Source organism: Neophocaena asiaeorientalis, unplaced genomic scaffold (assembly GCF_003031525.2).
Source record: "Neophocaena asiaeorientalis asiaeorientalis breed wild unplaced genomic scaffold, Neophocaena_asiaeorientalis_V1.1 scaffold438, whole genome shotgun sequence".
NCBI classification, from domain to species: domain Eukaryota; kingdom Metazoa; phylum Chordata; class Mammalia; order Artiodactyla; family Phocoenidae; genus Neophocaena; species Neophocaena asiaeorientalis.
In genome coordinates, this window is record NW_020173491.1 from 5,464,694 (window position 1) to 5,486,129 (window position 21,436).

Here is a 21,436-nt window from a genome sequence, read left to right on the forward strand (position 1 = left end):
TCTCACTGCCCTCCTCTCCCCGCGCCTCGCTTCTCACTGCCCTCCTCTCCCCGAGCTGTGTCGCGCCTCGCTTCCCTCGCCCTCCTCTAGTTTTCACTCCCCCTCCTCGCCCTTCCTCTCTCCTCCCCTTTCTGCGCTCCTCTCCCCCCCCACCACCAACCCCCAGGATCGCTTCCGCAACCTATTTCTCTCTACTCACACTACACTCCTCGCACCCCCAACCCCGGCCTCTGCGCCCCGGGCTAAGGCGGCCTAAAGTTGTGGACACTTGGGGTGTCGTGCGGGGGGTGCGTGTCCGTATCTGTGTCTGTGTGTCCTTCCCCACCCTCAGCCCCCTCCCTCGCCCTTCCCCAAATCTCGGGTCTGACGTCGCGCCCTCTTATTCGACTTTTCCTTGCGTCTCCTTCGCGAGTCACCAATCGCCTGGGCGCCCTGCAGGCGAGGCCGCCCACCCCCGCGGATACTGCGCGCAGGGCGGGGCGGGGCGGGGCGGGGGCGGGAGCCCGGGCTCTGCTAGTCCCTTCCCGCCCCCTCTGGCCCGCGGCGGGAGGAGGGGGGCGCGGCGAGAGGCGCCGGGACCGGGGTTAGTACGGGGTCAGCTCGCCCCTCCCGCTTCCCGCCTCTCGGTACCTTTCCCCCCGCCCCGGCGCGCGGGGCCTGGGTCGGGACCAGACCTTGGACCAGGCGCTGGGGCTTTACTCTGCCCGGGTCCGCTTTCCAGCTCGCACCTCTGGACTCCTGGCCACTCTCAGGCGTAGGGAGGGAGCTTGAAGAGTGCGCGAGGGATCGGGGGTGCGTTCTAAGGGAGTCTTCAAGGACCGTCTCTATGCCCAGGGAGGCGAAGCAGCCCCCTGCTCAAGAGGACCAAATCCTGCAGTTAACCACGTTAACGCCGCACGGGTTTCAGGGTGCAGAATCCCGTCTTAGAAATGGCGGGGGTAGGGGTGGTGCCGAAGGGTGGACGCCCCGGGAATCCTGGGGAGCGACGTCAGGAAAGTGGAGGCTGCCCGTGCCCTAAGCTGGCGTGGGATGGGGGAGGAGCAGGGAGCCGGGTGGCGGAGGCTCCAGGAACTTTCGGGGAGCGCTTGGAGAAGTTTGTATATTGGAATTTTCGGTCCGTAGAGATTCTTCGTTTCACTACCCCTTGTCCCGCTCCCGGGTCTCTGCGCCACCCTGTTTTCTTTTGGCAGGTATACTCCCTCCCGCTCGGGTGCGGATGGGAGGCAAGACTTTTAGTTTTATAGTGGGATATTTCCTAAACCAAACCTGAAATCCCAGTAGCCGGGCGCCCACCTTCCCGGATTAGGGCGTGCAGCCTAGAGCAGGATTGAAATTCCCGGTGTTGCGGCGGCTTCGGGCTAAACGCTTTAGGCCGCTGCGGCGACCTACGCACAGGCCAGGCCTGCAGCAGGAGCGCTCCGGGGACAGCACCCGGGGCGGTAACTGCCTTGTAGTTGCCAGCCCTGGCTCGGAGGCGGAAACTGGCCGCCGCGGGCTGATTGATAGAGGAATCGAATCCGAATTCCACCAGAGTGGAGGGATGGTGGAATCTTGGCCCCGGCTCTCTCTGGTCTCAGCAACAACAGGGAACCCCAGTGGGGAGTCCCGCGGGCACCCAGTTTTGACCCCACCCCACTTCCCGCCTCTTTCTACCAGTCTTCGCACGGGTCGGCGTCTCCAGTAGGTGTGAAGGCCGAGAAAATTGGGGGGAACGCAAGGGAAAGTTTGGGGGCAGCTCGGTTTGGGGTTCGATTGGGGAAACTAAGGGGCGGCCTTCTCAAATTGGGTCAGACTGCTTTCCTAATCTCCTCCCCGCCTGCTTATGCTTGGTGCCGGGTGTGGCCTTAACTGGAGTCTCCCCAGGAGAGGAGATATCAGGGGAAGCTCTGGCTTTGAAATGTTTTCCCGGCGCCTGATTTCGTTTTCAGTTAAACCTCTCAGCGAAGTGGCGTAGGGAATCCTGGGCTCACCTTCTCTCGAAAAATCTCAGGGTTACAAAATTGAGAGTAACCTTATTGCCTGGAGCGTTTCCTAAGTGTCAGACCCGGAGCCTCGACGTCCCTGGAAACCTAGAGTTTGTACAGAGTAGTGGCGCCAGACCCGCGAGGAGACAAGAGCGAGATTCTGAGGCGGGGAAACTGGGGCTGCGCTGGGCCGCTATTTAACTCAGCTCTTCCAGAAGGAAAAGAGAGAACAATGAGCCCCGGAGATGATGCTTCTGTCCGCCTTAACCAGCTATCGACCTGACGGTGTCGGGCTGCGGGAGGCGGGAAAGAGGCCAGGGAAGGGGCGAGGCTGTTCGCAATGACTTAGCCACGCCGGGGCACCCGTGGCCCGGAAGGTGAACCTCTAACCCAGATAAGGACCCAAGAACCTCTATTATTTAGATACCTCCAAGCGCCCCAGGTCTCGAGCAGAATCGGTCTCTCCGCTACCCTAGTCTCCAGATAAGATCAGCCCTGCCATGGCCCGGGCGATCCGCGCCCCACGTCGTGACGCAGAGTCCTAGGCAGCCGAGCCCCGACGTGGCGCTGGCTCCCCAACTCCACCAGGCTGGTGGAGCCCGGCTCCGAACTGAACTCACGGGTCCAAGGACAGCCGAGACTTTTCCAGGGATTTTTAATCCACGAGATGGGGTCAAAGTGACACACTCGCACAGGGAGGAAAAGCAGGTGCACGGGAAGTTGATTTGGGAAAGGCATGCGCGCAAAAACGCGCCGCGCGCAAACCCTTCTCCGTCATCTCGCTTTCTTCCAGTGTTCCCAGAGCACAAAGCGCTTCGGAGGCTTGCTGTAGACGCTTTCTCAACGCGGCCCAGAGTGTGGGGAATGCAAGGGGGCGTCCATATCACTCGCTTAGCGCTCACAGCAGCGCTCCCCGGTCTCGCACTTGGAGCCGCGGCCCAACGTGTGCCCAGGGCCGGCGGCCCATCTGGCTCAGGGGCTGCGCTGCGTACTGTACACGAGCCGCGAGCCACCAGGCCCCCTTTCTACCCCCTCCTTGCCCAGACCCACGGTGTCCACGCGTCCCCATCGCGGGGCGCCGCTGTAGCCCTAAGTTTACCCGCCGAGGCCCATCTTCTGTCCTTCCCTCCCAGGCCCGAAGTCCCCGGGCTGCAGTGAGGACCCGCGATCCCTCGGCTTCCTGCAGACGCCTTGGCGCACGCTCCCACCGCTCTCTCCCCCCGCGCTCGGGTTACAGGTTAATGAAATGCTCGTTTTCCTCAGTCATTTGTTTTGTTTTCCTGCAAAGTTCTGATAAGTAGCTAACCAACGAAGCTTGTAATTACAATCTTACAGAAACCGGGCCGATCTGTATATAAATCTCACCATCCAATTACAAGATGTAATAATTTTGCACTCAAGCTGGTAATGAGGTCTAATACTCGTGCATGCGATAATCCCCTCTGGATGCTGGCTTGATCAGATGTTGGCTTTGTAATTAGACGGGCAGAAAATCATTATTTCATGTTCAAATAGAAAATGAGGTTGGTGGGAAGTTAATTTCTCTCCGCTCTGTGAAGCGTAGACAAGAATTTAATGATTTAATTACAGTTGTAAGCCCTTTCCATGAGACTTAAATTGAGCTGAGAATATTTTTTTCTTTCTCTCTCTCTCCCTCTCTCTCTCTCTCTCTCTCTCTCTTCTGCGTTCTCTCTCTCTGCTATTAGCAGCCGCGTGGACGCCCGAGTGCGTGGCCTGGTGTCCGCACCGGGAGGGGTTTGTGTCTGACCAGGAATCCGGACCCCGAGTATCCCAGCAGGCGCGGGGCCGCGGCCTCCAGGGCCGCCCCATAACGGACTGCCTCTCCCCACCAGCCGCCAGGGCCTCGGAGCCTCTCCCTGGGTCCAGAGAAGCGACGGGGAAACTTTGGGAGAAACTTTGCCAACTTCGCTCTCGGCGAGGGAGAGGCTGCGACGCGCAGGGTGGGCGCCCAGCCGGGCCCGGGCACCCGGAGCGGAGCGGGCCGGGCCGCCCAAGGAGCCGCGCCAGGCCGGCTGGCCGGCCGGCCCCTCGCTCCCCCACTCCGCCCCTGCCTCTCCCCGACCTGGCCCGCGCCCTTGGGTCTCCAAGCAGCCGAGATGCACAGCGCACAGAACTGCCAGGATCGGGAAACCTGCCCCTCGGCGCGACTGACGTTATTTTTTTTTTTACCTCTCCAGGATCATCCTTTTCCACCTGACTCGAGCAGTTTCACTCCCTCCCCCTCCTTTGTTTGTCTCTATCCGTCTGTCTTTCCCACTCTCTATATATTCGATTTCTAGGTCATTGCTTTTTCTTCTCTTTCCTTACTCCCCTCATTGGCCGTTTTCTTTTTTCCTCTGGACCACTTTTCAGTCCACTTTCCTCAATTTTGCTCCCTCCCTCTTCCCTTATTTATGGCTTTCCCCCCTCCCTCTGACTCTGCATCTCTTTCCCTCGCCCTCATTTCTTGTTCTTTCTTGTTTTTCGTCCCTTTCTTTCATCCTAATCTGTTTCCTTCCTTCGTCGATTTCTTGGTCTGTCTCTCAGGTTCTTTGCATGTATTTTCCCTGCTCTTCCTCTCCAGGATCCGTCCCCTCCCCCCCGTGGACCTGCCTTCCTGGCGGCGCCCCCTCCTCATCCATCTTGGGAGATGAATATGTCGCTTTATTGGATGCCGAGGCCAGAGCTGGGTGATGGGGCTCGGCCAGCCTAGCGCATTTTCTTCATGCATATTGACGAGATGGTAATGAGTGCGTTTGCATTGTTGCATGGAGGTGCTTCTTTTCCTGCCGCAGTTCGGAGCCGACGAGGGTGTCGCGGGCCCAAGAGTGCCCTCAGTGGGCACCCGGCCTGATGGCCGCATATGGCCCTCAGCGGGTTCACCGTGCTCAGGGCCGGGGAAGGAAGTGACCTCGCCGAGCGCCCGTTCGGGCCGCCGCCTACTTGGGCTTCTCCACAAAGGCTGGCGGCCCTCCTCTCATTAAAGCCTCATTACTGGAACCCCCGCTTGGCTCGCGACGGTCCCTTCGCGCCCCCCAGCCCAGGGGCCTCAGAATTCCCTCCCCTGATGTTTTGATGCCCGTGATGGTGCGCCACCAGGAAATTAGTGCCTGACAACATCGTCTAATGGCAATAAATTGTTTGCGATTCCGAGTGACACGTCGCGGGATCAAACACAGCCGCATTGTGTACGGTGCCCTCGCTCACTACTCGTTAACTTGGGGGCGCAGTGGCCGTTCTTGGTCAGGGAAGGTTGTGCGCAGGCCCCTGGCTGTCCGCTCCCACCTGGGCTCAGCCGACCTGGAGGTCCTAGCCGTTCTAGAGGGGCGTGTCCCTCCCAGAGAAGATCTGCAAAACTCAGGACCCAGGCACGCCTCTCCAAGAGGTGAAGGTTTCTGAAAGTCAGGAGCTCAGAGGGCGCAAACTCTTGAGTTGAGCTCAGAGGGAACCGACGTACTCCTTGCTGGAAAATCAGAAGTGCATGAAGCCTCTGCTTCAGACACGGTCGAGCCGAGAACCTCTGGACGTTACACTTTTGCATTAATCTCCCCATTCTCTTCCAACTTCGTACTGGGAAAGCTGAGAGCACTTGGTTTAGAAGCAAAAATGTCCAATCTGGCCTTGTCTGGAATTGTGTAATATCGCGTCCCCCAAACTTCAAGCCCACGGCTACCACCTCTACGATTATTTGCTTAATATTTTCCCTTACGTTGACTCACTTTTAATACTTAAATACATGTTTTTGGAAAAAACCTTGATACTACTACTGTGACTGGAAAAGTGGCTGCTACTCACCACAAAAGGGAATTATTGTAAAAGATAAACACAACCAACCAACGCTAATACAGGTTAGCTATGTTGCTTGCCTGGGAATGACTTCTAGAGGTCCAACTGTGTGTGTGTGTGTGTGTGTGTGTGTGTGTGTGTGTGTGTGGTGTGTATTAGCAAGTGCTGAGAGTGTCAAATACAGATCTTTCTGGAAGAAATGAGAGAACTGAAAAGGGAATGTTTCTCACTATTCAATAATGTTAATTAATTCTTTGTCTCCACACTATCTAAAATTATGTTGAGGACCCTAAAAGTTGCACTGGTTTAGGGTTTACCAATGTCTATTGAAGAGGATGTAAAAAATTCAAGATAAAAAAATAACATGTTGAGTTATTATTATTTACCCAATAACCGTGTTAAACGTGTTCACACAGTATCACATTTAATTCTCACAATAGACCTACAAGGGAGAGACTAGCTTAGGGTGGCCATGTATGGTTGTGCAGGATGCTCACTGAACAAGGGAACCCAGCTGAGGAACTAAGAGGGTCTGAAGTTCAGTGCTCGTGTGCTCATCAAACGGTACCTCAGCTCAGGGCTGCACTCGAGGAAAAGCGTATTTCTCTAATTTGCACAAACTTGGGGTATGACCTAGCTCTTATCTGAGGCTTAGAGAGCTTGACCAAGCCCAGACTGGAGCGCCATCTGATATTCATCCTTCTAGGAGGAAGACCAGGGTCTTTTGGGGATTGGGGGAGGTGGTGCTGGGAGGCTCAGAGCGGGATACTGGAAGACTAGTCCCTGGTTTGACCAAAGGTAAAGGCAACGAGACTGCTGGGTTTTCCCTTCCCCTTGATCCTCACGCTTCATGCAAATATTTGGAGAGAACTTGAGTAAAAATACAGCGGGTCAAGGGCCCATTTTCCCTGCTAGCAGCCAGGCTGGGGTAGGGGGAGAAGATATCCTGGTTTGCTTGACCTAACTATGGGCGTTTAGACCTGTTCCTTGCCTTTTTTGGTTCAGTTTACCTGCATGAGTTTATAGACCAGAGTTCTGCTTTGTTGCCGTCCCTACTGTTAGACCAGTGTCCTTATAAGAAGAGGAGAAAAGACACAGAGATAGACACAGAAGGGAACAAGGTGATGTGAAGACGGAGGCAAAGATTGGATTGATGCATCTATAGGCCAAGGAATGCCAAGAATTGCTGACAATCACCAGAAGCTAGAAAGAGGCAAGAAAGAATTCTCCCCTAGGGCCTTCAGAGAGAGCATAGCCCTGTCAATACCTTGATTTCAGACATCTAGTCTTCAGAACCATAAATTTCTGTTGTTTCAAGCCATCTAGTTGGTGGTAATTTGTTACAGAAGCAGCCCTAGGAAACTAATGTATAGAGTGATGTGATGAGGGTAAGAGAGCTGTTACTTTAGATGGCACAATCACAAATGTGTGGGGAGATGATGTTTTAGCTAAGATGGAGCCAGTCATGAAATTCTGGGGGGCAAGTGTATTTTAAAGCTGCTCGGTCCAATACAGTAGCTGCTAGCCACATGTGGCCATAGAACGCTTGAAATGCAGCTGGTCCAAATTGAGATAAGCTGAAAGAGTAAAACACCACCAGATATCAAAGACTTAGTATGAAAAGAAAAGAATGTAAAATATCCCATTCATTTAAAAATATTAATTGCAAATTGAAATGATAATATTTTGGATAGATCGAGTTAAAGAAAGAATATTATTAAAAGTAATTTCACCTGCTTCTTTTTACATTTCTAAATGTGGGCAGTAGAAAATTTCAAATTACATTTGTGGCTCACATTATATTTCTATCGCATGGTGGTGTTCTAAAGGGAAGGAACAGCATGTGCAAAGGCCCTGTGGCAGGGAAGGCGCTTCATGTGTTCAGTACTTCTGTACTCAGCCTGCATGTTGATATTTATTTGGTGATGTTGCTAAACCTGGGGAGCTGATCCAAGAAGCCCTATTGAACTTACAAAGAATAAAATATATGTCTTCGTTCCTTCTTCTCAGTGGAAGGAGAGGTCATGAAATTCAGCCCTTCAGCCTGAATGGCACCTCCTTTCTCCTTTCCAACTCTATTAGGCACAAACTCTGCCCATCCATTCTGCTCAGTACGTCCATCTCTCTCTCTATGCTTGCTTTTAAAAAAAAAAAAATTAATTAATTAATTAATTTTTGGCTGCACTGGGTCTTCGTTGCTCCGCGTGGGCTTTCTCTAGTTGCGACGAGCGGGGGCTACTCTTCATTGCGGTGCGCGGGCTTCTCACTGCAGTGGCTTCTCTTGTTGCAGAGCATGGGCTCTAGGCGCGTGGGCTTCAGTAATTGTGGCACGCAGACTCGATAGTTGTGGCTTGTGGGCTCTAGAGCGCAGCAGGCTCAGTAGTTGTGGCGCACAGGCTTAGTTGCTCCACGGCATGTGGGATCTTCCTGGACCAGGGCTTGAACCCGTGTCCCCTGCATTGGCAGGCAGATTCTTAACCACTGTGCCACCAGGGAAGTCCTCTCTATGCTTGTTAAGGTGAAGGACTTGGAATGAGGTCTAGCTTAAGTCTCCTTATCTGCTGATGGCTGGCGCCAAGGCCATGGTATGATGGTACAGAGCAGAGACCACCCTCCTCAAACCCACAGCTTGCAAAGTGAACTTCAAAGACCATGTTAGTCCATTTATTAAGCTAGAATTTTGTTCTTCCAAGACTACAGGTGGGCTGCCTGTCTATTTTTGTAAAGTTTTATTGGAACACGAGAATGTCCATTGTCTGTGGCTGCTTTCAGGCTCCAGTAGCAGAAGCTGTTGAGTAGTTGCAGCGGACATCATACAGCCCACAAGTCTGAAATATTTACTCTCTGGCCCTTTAAGGAAAAGTTTGCTGATCCCTGCTGTGTTTTAGAATAATTGTTGCAGGAATAGGTAACTAATACAATGACTTTAGGATCTAGAACAATGGGCCTAACTGGGCTTGTATGGTATGGGGTAGGGCTTCTGATTTCAGTTTAGCTCCATTTAAGAGGTGTTAACTGAGCATCTACTGTGTGCCAGGCCCAGTCTCAATCATATTCCAGAATGCTGCATTTATTCCTTTATCTACTGTCCCCTCAGGCACTTCTGAGTTGATGGCATTCTGTAGGTGTGTCAAGTGTCTGTGGATTTAAATTGGTTTTTAGAGATTGGAATTAGCAGGACATTCTTTGGAAACACAATGGAGTATTCTGTAATCATGGAGCAGGGAGCAGGTAGATTTCGGCTGCTATGTATGTGAAGAGTTTGTTGGTTGTTACAATCTGGAAATGTTCCTACTGCCTTACCCTGAGCCTCCCAGGGCTCTCCTGCTGCCCCAGCTGCCCACCACCACCACCCCCCTCCTTGGCCCAATGGTCCAGCAACCACAGGGCATAAGGCAGGCACAGCAGGGGCCTCCGGAGTTTTTGGGGTCTACTCTGATTGGTCAGTTCTCATGTCATACCAGTGATGGCATATTTATATGTCACCCCAAGACAAACCCTGACTGCCAGCCACTGCTCCACCTTAGTCTTGGTGTGTGGAGGAGGAAGCCCCATCTCCACTGCTCTCCGAGACCAGACCTTGGGCCTGGCCCTGAAGAGACACTCAGCGATGTTGTCAGTATGATGGAATTCACTGGTGTCCATTGAATGTTTGCCCTTTTCTGGGGTAGACAAGGGAGAGGATGCAAAGAAGAATAAAACATGGGAGTTCTGTAGCCAGATCTTCCGTGGTGAAATCAAACCCCATTTCTTACCTTGGGCAAGTGACTCAGTTCTCCGTGCCTCAGTTTCCTCCTCTGTGACAATGATAGTTCCTACCTCATGGCATTTTTACTGAGGAGGAAGTAATATAATTATATATATATATAATTATTATATATATATTATATGTCAGTATATAATATCAATATAATGTAATTATATATAATATAATAATATAAAGGTAGCACTAACACAAGTGCTAAGAATAATACCTGTACCTGGTAAGCACTCAGAAAATGTTAGCAAAAACGTCCAGGGACCAGAAGAATAAACTCAGAGGGGGTCGTGATAATGGCAAGGTGTAAGTTCAGTCAGTGTGGAATGAGCGCTGACAATGTTCCCACAATGCAGACAGGGCTGGTTTCCTGGGCAAGTGACCCGTGCCCAGTGCCCCTTGCTTAGAAGCACCCTGCACTTGGTTTAATGCTTTACTCTTGCCATCTCGAAATTCTTAAGTAACTTTTGTTTGTTTGCACGGTTTTTTAAATTAATTTTTATTGGAGTAGAGTTGCTTTACAATGTCGTGTTAGTTTCTGCTGTACAGCAAAGTGAATCAGCTATACGTATACATATATCCCCTCTTTTTTGGATTTCCTTCCCATTTAGGTCACCACAGAGCATTGAGTAGAGTTCCCTGTGCTATACAGTAGGTTCTCATTAGTTATCTATTTTATACATAGTAGTATATATATGTCAATCCCAATGTCCCAGTTCATCCCACCCTCCTCTTCACCCCCCACCCCGGTATCCATATGTTTGTTCTCTATTTTTGCTTTGCAAATAAGTTCATCTGTATCATTTTTCTAGATTCTGCATAAAAGCTATATTATACGATATTTGTTTTTCTCTTTCTGACTTCACTCTGTATGAGTCTCTAGGTCCATCCACGTGTCTGCAAAATGCTCAATCAAAATCCTTAAGTAACTTCTGAACAAAGGGCCCACATTTTCATTTTGCACTGAGCCCTGAAGGTTATGTAATGGTCTTGCATACAGAGGTGGGTGAGGCACCGTTCTGCTCCTCGGGAGCTTTGCAAGCCTGCTAGGTGGGCGGATGGACCCACCCTAATCACATCACAGAGTTATAGCATCCTGGGGGAGCGTTGGGCTTCCACATGTGCGCCCACACATCTAGGTTGGGTGGAAACCGCCAAGCTGCAAAGGAAAGCACAGCAAAGGCCAAGCCTGCCTGATTCCACCATGGCAACCCCAAGAGAGACTCCAGCAAGGAAACCACGTCCCATGATGCATCTGTTCAGGGAATGCTGCTTGGATTTATCTTCTGCAAGAGGAATAAGGTTTTGAATTTCTATTTTTGAAACCTTTGGAAAATCCCTCTTTAATCATGATGACAGTTTGACGTTTTTCCAGCTGTTTAGAAGCAGTAGACAAGTCAAGTCGCTCGGCAGGGCACAGATTGGCATGCTGGGATGAGTTTGGGTTCTAACCTCCCTCCCCATCCCTGTCTCCTCTCTGCTTTGAGGAAAAGGGAAGGAAGAAAGAAGAAAACCCAAACCCAGGCTCTTGCAGGGTCTGTGCCCATCTGTGCCGTCTGCATTTGGGGGTTTACTCCTGAGAGTGAAATCTTAATTGGGCAACTGTGTCTTTCCTCCTCCCAGTTTCGTGGACTCACCTCCTTCTTGCCGGCAGAGGATTCCAGTGGCTTGTGTCTTTCCCTCATTAAATTCGCCTCTTGGTCGGGAAGATTGTTTTATTGGCTCAGCAGGCACCAGTGATGGCTCTTCATTTTTTTACGTGGACTTCCACGGGCAGTCAACACGTGGGTGTGGATAATAACCCAGGTTCCATCTTCACCTGACTTATTGGATAAGAGCATGTGCTCAAATCTTAGCTTTGCCTCTTACTCTCTGGGGGACATTGGAAAAGTTACTTGACCTCTCTGTGCCTCAGTTTCTCCATCTATAAAATGCCAGGAGGAAAATTAAATGACTTAATACATATAAAGTGCTTAGAGCACATAATTAAGCGTTTAGGCATATAAATAAGTATATAACATTTTAAAAGCCATCTTTCCCACTTATTATTATGTATGGATATTCTATTACCTCTATCATCATACTTCTATCTATAAGAACACGTGTATACATTGTAAAACAATTATACTCCAATAAAGATGTAAAAAAAAAAAAAAACAAAACCTAGGGGTAAGATGGGAATAAGACACAGACCTACTAGAGAATGGACTTGAAGATATGGGGAGGGGGAAGGGTAAGCTGGGACAAAGAGTGGCATGGACATGTATACACTACCAAATGTAAAATAGATAGCTGGTGGGAAGCAGCCACATAGCACAGGGAGATCAGCTCGGTGGTTTGTGACCACCTAGAGGGGTGGGATAGGGAGGGTGGGAGGGAGGGAGACGCAAGAGGGAAGAGATATGGGAACATATGTATATGTATAACTGATTCACTCTGTTATAAAGTAGAAACTAACACACCATTGTAAAGCAATTATACTCCAATAAAGATGTTAAAAAAAAAAAAAAAAAAAACCGTGTATATAACAACCTCTACATTCCAGGTGTGTTTTTAAGCCCTCTACAAGAATCACCTCACTCAAACCTCAAAATGACGTTGCGAGGTAGGGACTGTTTTTTCCCCCATTTTATAGATAAAGGAAACTGGGGCACAGAGAAGTTAAGTAGCTTGCCTGAGGTCACACAGCTGGAACCAAGAGTCATACTCAGGCCTTTAGCACCAGAGTCACTCACCACACTTACCCTTTGGGATCCACTCATGCATACAACACGCTTTGCTGAACATTTAGGATTTTTCCTTTTCAAATAACATTTTCAACTTCTTATTGAAGAATAATAGATCATAAGTGTAGAACACATGTATTTTCACAAAGTGAAAACACCCACGTAACCAGCACCCACATCAGGAAACAGAAGATGATGGTCCCTCAGGAGCCCCCTGGGTCTTCTGGTCACTCCATTCCCATCCCCCACCCATGAATACCCACTAGCCCGACTTCCAACAGCAGAGATTAATTTTGCCTAGTTTTATACTTTATGAAAACAGAACCACGCAGCATGTATTCTTTTGATTCTGGCCTACTTTGCTCGATATTATGTTTGTAAGATTCATCCATATTTTTGCTTGTGGTTGTAGATTGTTTATTCTCCTTACTGCATAGGGTCCCATTTATCATGTATCTATCTATTCTACTGTTGATGGGCGTCTGGGTCGTTTTCATGAATAGTGCTACTAGGAACATTCTGCCACATGCTTTTTGGTGGACATATATATGCAGTTCTGTCGCGTGTATTCCTAGGAATAGGACAGCGGATATGCATATATTTGGCTTCAGTAGATACTGCTAAACAGTTTGCCAAAGTTTTTTCAGGACACTGTGTGGTGGTGTTGGGGAATGAGATCGGGGGTTGGGTATTTGTAAGTGATTTCCCTTTCTGACCGTTGACTGGAAATGAAACATGACATTTGCACCTAGTGGCAGGCAGTGTCATCAAGGTACGCCAGGGACTTATTTATGGGGTTTTGTTAAACATCCCACCTTTCTTTAATTTCTGCAGGATATCCTTTTCCTGTAACGTTGGTCGAAAGGGCAAACCGTGCAGGTTTCGTGATGTAGCTATTAGAGCTGAAAGGCAGAGCAGCAGTGGGGTTGACACTGTTCCCCGGTGGGTGTGAGCCTGGCACTGAGCCCTTCTCGCCCTGTGAATCCACAGAGTGAGCGTGATGGAGTGGCTTATCCGCTCATCACCAAACGTCGACTAAGTGCTCTCTGCGTGGCCCACCCTGTGCTGGACACTGGGGACACAGTGGTATACAAGGTTGGCCGGTTCTCTGTCCTCTCTGGGCTTACATCCTCCTGGAGGACTCATTCAAACAGGGACATGAACAGCTTGAAACAAGTATTTTCAGAGCATGGTAAGAAAATGAAAAAAATAAAATAAAATAAAACAAGGATATGAGAAAGCAAGTAATTGGGAAGGTGGGCGGCATTGTTGACAGCCCAGGGAAAGGACACCAGTCATCAGTTTAGAAATATCTCAATATTTAGAAACATTGAGCAGGGCCGGCCTCTTGGGCCTGCAGGTCTGTGTACTTGCTGTGATGCTCTGCTCTTGCTGTCCTAAAAGACTTAATAATTTTTGAGCAAGAACCCACATTTTCATTTTGTCCTGGGCCCCATGGATCACGTAGTTGGTCCTGCCAGGTTGTTGGAGCGGGGAACAAAGAAACTGCACGTAAGACGCCCCGATGGCTAAGCCTGGAGGATTCCTCAGTTTCTCCTTGCCCCTCCCCCTTCCCCCTCATTTCTCCGAATCTTACAAGTTCTGAACCTGGCTCTGAGGCTTCGGTGAGAGCAAATCAGGATCCAAATTGGGCAGTTGCTTTTGATGTGGGCCTTTCAGGGCTTAGAAATCCTGCAGTTCCCGTCCCCGGAGGCCCCCGGGTAATTAATGATAACGGGGCTTTCTCCATTGTGTAAGCCAGAAGGAAGGAAGGAAGAGCACTTTAAAAGGAGAGAGTGTACAAGTGCTGGGCCCTTGGACTTCAAGCCCTCTGGTGAGGGAAGTGTAGTCCTTCAGCAGAGGGCTTGTCCGGATAGCTCTGGGGAGCTCCATGGGCTGGTGACCCGAGTCAGGTCATCGGGCTCTGACCCTGGGTCATCTCTGTTGTGCTTTGATGATCCAGTCACTGCCTCAAGTCCCAGCTGAGGCCTAGAGAGCCACTGCTGAGCATTTGAGACTTTGGCAGAATCCGAATCCTGGCCTAGTCCTCTAGAATGTTCCCAGCATCCCAGGAGACCCGATGTCCCAGTTATACTGGCAGGGAGGGCCTGGGGCAGCTGCAGACAGGGCTTCTCAGAGTCTGAGAGGAGCCCCACTTCTATTGTTATGAGCCCCTCCATCATTTCATAGGGTGAAGAAATGCCAAGAGAAGGTTCTAGAAGATTATGATTCGTTTTAGACATTTGCCACCAACAAACGCATACGTTTGAGAAACACACACAGAATATCATGTAATGTAATTATGTTAGGCAGGATTTTTATAGTCACACTCATATTTGTATTTATAATTAGCTAATCAATGGGGGATAGGAGTGTGTGGGTACACAGCCCAGCTCTCCCATCGGCCTGTGAGATGATTCTCCAGCGGAGTCTACGTGGCTCCTCTGAGGGTCCTCGGGACTGAGTCCCAGTGGTAAGCTGCTCATTGGCACACCTTTTGCGGCTTTCCTCCCTTCCCTGCCTCGCTTTCCCCCTACTTCATTGTGCTTCTGGAATCAGCCCCCGTACCACATTCCCTGTACCCCAGTCCTTTTCTCAGGCTCTGCTTTTGGGAACCCAAATTAGGACATTGCCTTAACAACTCAGATCTACCATGCCAGTCCCAGAGCCCCCTGATCATCCTCTAGATTCTTAATTCACCATCCTAAATACATTTCAAAGTACTGATACCTTGTTCTGTGGCCTTAGGAAAATCACTCTACCTGTCTGGGCCCAGATTTGTCACCCATTAAGTGAAATAACATTAAGCTAATAACACCCATGTCTCCACTTTTCCAGTATGGTTGTGGACCTCAAATGCTGTAAGACCTAGGAAATGACAATGATCCCTGAGTCGAGGGATTTGATGATGTTAATTTTCTTTGTCCTCTTTCTTATTTTCCAATTTTCGTGCAAGGGATATGTAAATGTTTTGAAACCAGAGAAAAACAATTCGTGCTATTGGAAAAAGAAAAGGCAGTTTCTGAAGACCGGAGAACACTAGGCAAGAGGAAAGAGGAGGCTGGAGAGAGTGGAATTTGAGGCAAACAGCAGTCATTTGGGGGCAATGGGTCCGATGATTGATGATAAACGTCAGTTTTCTTTGGGGGCAACTTGAGAGCCCATGGTCTCAAGTGGGCCATGGAAACCTGGGCTGGGGGCTGGGGTAAGAGACTCCTTCTCATCTCCCTGAATGAGGGAGAAGGGGCGGATGCTGGACTCACCATCAGGATTGGAGCATGACGGTGGGAGGACAGTGGGAGTGTGGGAAGGGGGCATGAGAAGGAGTGGGAGAGGACCCAGCCATGAGTGATGGAGCAGGGCAGAGGAGAGGCCCTAAAGACAGACATCCAGACAAAAGTACGGCTTGGGTGCACTTGGATGTTCCCTGATGTGTTTGTGAAAGAAGAAAGAGAAAGAAGCTGTGATACTCTCAGAACCCCAAGTATCCCTGAGCATCCCTATTTCCTGATTTAAGCCAATCTTCTGCCAGGCTTCCTGATCTGTGAGGAGAGATGTCTCTGTTTCAGCTACTGCCGTAAACCCAGTGCCTGGCGCCTAGAGTATCCACAAACTATTATTATTCAACTGGTTTAACCCAGATATAATCTGGGGCACTATGTTTCTCAGTCTTACCTCAGTGTGGTACTTAGAGAAACGGAGTCCAAAATAAAAATGTATTCAGAATTTAAAAGCGATTTGAATCTTTACTTGTGACTCTCAAAACAATTCCATGTGGCTCTAATTCATAATCTAGAGCTATGGTTCCTAAAATCCCCCTTTCTCTCTTCTCTGGTCCTCACACATCCTGCTGCTGCTGCAGAGATGCTTGCTGTCTAAATGCCCCAAAATCTGTTCCTCATCTTCAGCCGCTGTGGCATTTCCTCTTCCTCCTTTCCACATGTCACACTTTATGGCTTCTCGGCCAGATGTCCCTGGAATGTCTGCTCTGGCCAAAAGAACATGCTAGAAGGGTTGGAGAACACATGAGCTCTTTGCACAGAGTCCTTCCTCATTCTTTACAGAAGGAAGCATGCCGAGATCAGTGATCAGATGAACAGATGAAGGAGGACTTGCTGACAGAAGGATCTGGGTTTGGATCCTGGATCCTCTTCTCGTTCACCATGTGCCTTTGTGCAAGTGATGAAGCCATTTGGAAAGTCAGTTTCCTTGTGAGCAAAGCAGGGAAATGATATATTCCCTGATGATATATTCCCTGATGATATATTCCCTGATGATATATTCCCTGATGGTATATTCCCTGATGATATATTCCCTGATGATTATTCCCTGATGATATATTCCCTGATGATATATTCCCTGATGATTATTCCCTGATGATATATTCCTTGATGATATATTCCCTGATGGTATATTCCCTGATGATATATTCCCTGATGATATATTCCCTGATGATATGATATATTCCCTGATGATATATTCCCTGTTTGATGCAGAGAGTAGTTAGCATCAAATATGTTAATTTATTGAGATGCTCTCACAGTGCCTGACACAGAGCACTAATAAGGGTTGGCTAAGTCATCACCGTCACCATCCTGAAATGTCTTTCACCAACATGAAAAAAAATGTTGGCCCTCTTCTGCCCCAGGGAAGAAGTGACTGGACTCAGTTTCCCTTGAGTCCTCAACATTGGCACCATTTTCCCCCTCCTCCCCTCCCCTCCTCCTCTCTGTTCCCCTTCTTCTTATTCCTCCTCCCCTTCCCCCTCCCCTTCCTCTCTCCCTCCTCCCCCTCCCCTTCCTCTCCCCTCCTCCCCTTCCCTCCTCTTTTTTCTCCTTCTCTACGTTCTCCTTCTCCTTTTTCTTCTCATTACATTATCATTTTATGGGCTCTGGAACCAGACTTCCTGAATTCAAATCTTGGCTCTAGGACTTACTTGGATCTAGGTAAACTGCTTAGCTGCTATGCACCCTCTTCCTCTGTGAAAAGGGTTAATAATAGTACCTACCGTATAGAATTGCTGTGAAGATTACGGAAGCTAATACCATATGTAGAAGAGCTGAGAAGAATGTTTTCATATGGTAAGTGGCCAACAAGTGTGAACTATTTTGCTGTATGTAGAGTAGCAGGTGGCATCCGGACTGGAAGCCAGTTCTCACAGCAAACTCCATGTTTATAACGCCGGCTCTGCCTCCTGCCTTCCGGCTTAGCATGGGGCCACGTGTAGTTACAAAAATGTCCCTTCCCCATATGCCCCAAAGAATTGAAAGTAGAATGTCAAAGATATTTGTACACGTATGTTCATAGCAGCATTACTCCCATCGGCAAGAGGTGGAAACCACTCACATGCCCATGATGGATGAAAGGGTCAGCAAAATGTAGGTACATACAATGGAATATGATTCAGCCTTAAAAAGGAAGGAAGTTCTGACACATAGTACAACATGGGTGAGCCTTCAAGACATTATGCTGAGTGAGATAAACCAGTCCCCAAAAGACAACTACTGTATGATTCCACTTATACGAGGTACTTGGAGTAATCAAAATCGTAGAGACAGAAAGCAAAGTGGTGGTTACCAGGGGCTGGGGGACGAGAAATGAGGAGTTAGTGTTTAATGAATACAGACATTCATTTTTCCAAGAAGAAAAGAGTCCTGCAGATGGCTGGCGGGGATGGTCACACAACAGTATGAATGTACTTAATGCCACTGAACTGTGCACTTAAAATGGTTATGATGGTCAATTTCTGCTCTGTGTATTTCACCACCAAAAAAATCCACAAAAGTCAAAAATCAAAATCTTGCTCCCCTTCTGCCCCAGGAAAGAGATGACAGGATTCAGTTTCCCCTGAGAACTTTTGTTGCTAATCTGGGGGCTGTGGTTGCCTCAGTCAGTAACCCCATCTCTTGCTTATGCCCTGAATTTGTGGTGTGGTGACATTGGTGGTGACCAAGAGCAGTGAGCCCCCAACCTCCCACTGGGAGCAGGCATGCATGACCAAGACCCATCTTCACTGCATCCTTGATAAGAAGGGCCAGCAGTGGCTCTGGTTGACAGAGCCAGTGGCTCAGGAAGCCAGGAGATCTTTAAAGTTGATTAATTTTGAAATCTGGGGGAAACGTCTTATTTTATTATTGTCTGTGTGTCACTGGGGAAAAGGAGAAGTGTTGTGTGTTTCTGCCGTTGCCCCACTGGCTTGTGTGAGTGGCTATTTGCTGTAGAGACCTGGCTGTCTCCTCCTTTGTCACAAACTCCCCGCCGTGTCCTGGCTACATTCTCTTTAGGGTCCCGAAGGTGAGTGAACCCTTTGTGTCAGATGGAACATGCTGCAGTGACCTGCAGTTAGAATTTATTTTTCTTTTTCCAGTTAAATTGCTGATGTCCGCTGGGGTTCTTTGAGCGAACATGTTGAGATCTTCTTCTGGATCAGGAGGTGGGGAGACCATGCACGGGCAGAAATTGCTTCCTCTGGAATAGCCTTGATTGGAATTCTGAGAAAGTGAAGGCAATTTGGAACTTTGAAAGAGAGAAAAGCAGTGGGCTAACTGGTAAATTGAGGGGTTTTTTTGGTTTTTTTCCCCTCTCTCTTTTGGCTTAATTTTTCTCCCTGTCTTTCTGGGGTCTCTGGTCCCATTTCTCTCTGCCAAGCTATTTCTACTTTCTACTTAAAAATCCCAGTTCAAACCTCTAACCCTTTGGGAACTGATTATTTCTGATTAAAGCCTTGTCTTCGCCTGGCCTCCCTGAAAAGCAGATTCTCAGGCAAAAGCTGGCGAGGAGGTAGTTTATTTGGGAAAATCCCAGGGAGCAGCAGGGGTGAAATGAGGAGGGTGGGAAAACCAATACAGGGAAGCATCATGGACCGCGTCTCAGCACTGTCTCCCCAGGGAATGAAAGGGGGAGCTTTTTACCATCAGTCTCCACCCCTGTTGGTCAAGAGAGGCCCGTGGTATTTGGGGGATGCACAAGCCTGGTGAATACTGGGCTCCTGGATGCCCGAGAAGCCCCACACTGTCAGAGAAGTCCCAGGACAGGAAATGAGAGGAATATGGCAGAGTCAAGGCAAGGGCTGTCTGCTTGTAACTGCAGGGACCTGGCAGAAACCGACATGGAGCCAGCCTCCACGGTTGTGGTCAGAGTAGCGGTGGGAGGGCCAGGAAGTGCCCCATAGAGCTTTAGAAGCCCAAAGCTCTGAAGGAGACACAGGAATGTAATTCTGCATGCAGCCAGTACTGAAAACATAAGAGAACTCAACAAAGGCTGAGTTCTAAAGCCTACCTCCATGATTTCTGAAATAGCGTCTAGCGAATGCCTTCGTTCTGTTCTCTAATTTTGGGTGCTACTGCCCTGCCCGTACCTTAAACACAAGCTCAACCTGCCTGTTGGGTACGACCAATAGGCCAGACCACAGCCAAGACCATAACTGTTACCTAGAGCCTGCACCTCACAGGTGGGCAATGAAGACTGGGTTAGATCATGTATGGCAGGTACTTGGCATGTAATCATGGCTTCCCAAGCATGGTCATTGGCTTCTTTTGTTATATTATTAGTGTCTTTGTTCTGGAGTCCTGAAGATTACTGGGAATTGAGAGAAAGGGTTAAAAACTCTTTTATTGGGGAAGAGGTGTTCCTAGGCTAGTCAAAATGTCTACATATAATATTTTATATATATATATATATATATATGTATTTAGTTGGATTCACCACGTGTTTGTTTCCTGGGTCCCTAGCATGGGCTCGGAACCCTGTAGGACATGGTGGAATGCAGGAGAACACGTTGTAGCAGAGGCTGTTTGTATCCCACCCACGTCCTCACTGTCTACCTCAGAGGTCACCTGCAGCCTCCGTGGACCATGGCTTTCTACCTTGAGCTCCTGCCTTTCCTGCCTGAAGTCTCTTTCTGGCAGAAGGAGCATCTCAGTCTTTGGGTGGAATAGGCTTCCAAGGGCTGCCACCGCTTTGAGTTGCCTCAGTGCTGATAATTGCTGCATTAAACATCTGTTAACGCCTCTAGGAGCAGCAGCCACTGAGAGAAAGAGAGGAAGTGGTGGAGAAATGGCCCAGCTTCCTGTCCCCTTGGTGGGACAGCTCTGACGCACTCTGCACACACTCTCAGAAAGTCCCAGGAGAGGTCTAGTCCAAGGTGCCCACAGTAGCAACCCACCCATTTATCCACCTTTTGTGGGCTTTCCTCCTCCTCTGTCTCACTTCCCACTCCTTCACTATGTTGTTCCTGGTGTCACGGCATCTACCCAGCATTCTTAAAAAAATACTTAAAAAATTTCATCCTGATTGGAGAAGTAATCCTTGCTTGTCATAAACAATCACGACATCACAAAAATGTATAGCATAGGAAATGATAGTTCTTTTGGATATCAGATTCCTGCCCCTTCAGCTGGAACTCTTCCTAACAGTTTGGTGAACATTTCTCCATACTCTTTCCCATGTTTTAACAAAGATAACAATTTTTATTATAAAAAATGGAATCATATTATAATAACGTTCTGTAACTTTTTCCCATTTAATATATATTTTCCCGGGGCAGTCCTTATAGTTCTATCCCATTCTTTTTAGTAGCTGCTTCATATATCAATAAGAGAATATATAAAACTTTATATAACTAAGATCCTATTTATGAACGCTTGGGTTATAGTTAGAAGTTTGATACTATAAAATAACGTGCAGTAAGTCTGTGTGCAAACATTATTTGCACCCTGGTGCTAGCATTCTTTTTTTTTTTTTTTTTGCAGTACGCGGGCCTCTCACTGCTGTGGCCTCTCCCGTTGCGGAGCACAGGCTCCGGACGTGCAGGCTCAGCGGCCATGGCTCACGGGCCCAGCCGCTTTGCGGCATGTGGGATCTTCCCAGACCAGGGCACAAACCCGTGTCCCCTACATCAGCAGGCGGACTCTCAACCACTGCACCACCAGGGAAGCCCTGGTGCCAGCATTCTTATGGGGTAAGTTCTTAGAAATGGACTTGCTGGCTTAAAGAGAACCTATATTTAAAATGACGGTAGATATTGTCCAATTGTGCTCCAAAATAATTATACTGATTTATGCTCATGAGGTTTTCTGTCACTGGCTGTCATGAGCCCTGAAGACAGAGGAGCAAGTGGGGAGACAGTGGGAGACGCCCCAAACACATACCTGCCACCCTTTCCTTGCTCTCAAGTTCACAGACTCCCACCCTGCCAAAGCTCC

At 48.8% G+C, this 21,436-nt stretch overlaps 1 long non-coding RNA gene across 1 annotated transcript; it reads left to right on the forward strand.

Moving 5' to 3' along the window:
• Positions 1-18,443: 18,443 nt before the first annotated feature.
• Positions 18,444-21,041, forward strand: LOC112401282 (uncharacterized). Its single transcript, XR_003003557.1, has 3 exons — positions 18,444-18,527; positions 18,601-18,781; positions 20,984-21,041. It is a non-coding gene; the product is annotated as an uncharacterized LOC112401282 (long non-coding RNA).
• Positions 21,042-21,436: the final 395 nt, after the last annotated feature.